We start from the raw sequence: 1,306 nt of genomic DNA, 5'->3' as shown, positions 1-1,306 counted from the left end.
AAAAAAAAAAGAAAGAAAATGGGATTCAGAGACATTAGGTGACATACAGGGGTCCAGGTGACTTGCAGGGGACTCACGGGGTTCTTGAGCCTCAAAGCTTAAGGACATAATCTCCAATGTAGACCAGGGATGCACTTTTTTTTTTGAGACAGTTTCACTGGGTTACCCTGGGTAGAGTGTTCAACAACCTCAAACTTTTGGACTCAAGTGCTCCTCCTGCCTCAGCCTCCCAAGTAGCTGGGAGTACAGGCTCTGCCACCATGCAGGGCTAGTTTTTATTTTATTTATTTATTTATTTATTTATTTGAGATGGAGTCTCAAGCTGTCACCCTGGGTAGAGTGCAGTGGCATTACAGCTCACAGCAACCTCAAACTCTTGGGCTTAAGTGATTCTCTTGCCTCAGCCTCCCAAGTAGCGCCCACCACAATGCCCAGCTATTTTTTTGTTGTTGTTGTAGTAGTTATTGTTTAGCAGGCCCTGGCCCGGTTCAAACCCACAATCCCCAGTGTATGTGGCGACACCATAACCTCTGAGCCATGGGTGCTGAGCCACTCAGACTGGTCTTGAACTCCTGAGCTCAAGCAATTCACCTGCCTCAGCCTCCCAAAGTGCTAGGATAGCAGTCATGTACTGCCACCCGACAGAATCCTGCCAGTTTTAATCAAAAGTTACACTATAGATTTTGAAATGCGTCTTGTTTGTCAGGATCTTAGATGTGAAACACATCTTCTCGCAGAGTGCTAGAATTACAAATATGAACCACTGGGCCTGGCCAAGATACTTATTTAAATCATACATCAGTACCTCCTTCCTTAATGGTGAAAGGGTAAAACTCACCACCGGAATTAAGACGGCATAATTTTTTTTTGGGTGGGGGGAGACAGTTTCACCTTGTTGCTGTGGCATCATAGCTCACAGCAACCTCAAACTTTTGGGCTTAAGTGATCCTCTTGCCTCAGCCTCCCAAGTAGCTGGGCTCCAGGCGCCAGCCACAATGCCCAGCTGTTTTTAGAGATGTCTTCCTCTGGTTCAGGCTGGTGTTAAACCTATGAGCTTAGGCAATCCATCTGCCTTGGCCTCCTAGTGTGCTAGGATTACAGGTGTGAGCCATCGCACCTGGCCCAATGGGATTATTTTTAAGAAGGAGAACGTAAGTTATTGTTGTTAGCAGATGGTATGAATTTCATTAGGTACATAGAGTCCCAGGGTGTGTGTGTGTTTTTGAGACAGAGTCTTACTTTGTCACCCTCAGTAGAGTGCTATCGCGTCACAGCTGACAGCAACGTCAACTCTGAGCTTAAGCAA

At 46.1% G+C, this 1,306-nt stretch overlaps 1 protein-coding gene across 2 annotated transcripts in view; it reads left to right on the top strand.

Annotated features, from left to right (window-relative positions):
* The window catches only part of LOC100947724 (cytochrome b-c1 complex subunit 1, mitochondrial), an 11,272-nt gene that overhangs the window by 1,076 nt on the left and 8,890 nt on the right, over positions 1-1,306 (top strand). The gene's annotated exons all lie outside the window — the stretch shown is intronic.

The sequence above is a fragment of the Otolemur garnettii genome, unplaced genomic scaffold (assembly GCF_000181295.1).
Source record: "Otolemur garnettii isolate 467f Iridium unplaced genomic scaffold, OtoGar3 scaffold00179, whole genome shotgun sequence".
Taxonomy (NCBI): Eukaryota; Metazoa; Chordata; class Mammalia; order Primates; family Galagidae; genus Otolemur; species Otolemur garnettii.
This window is presented reverse-complemented; position numbering and strand designations above follow the sequence as displayed.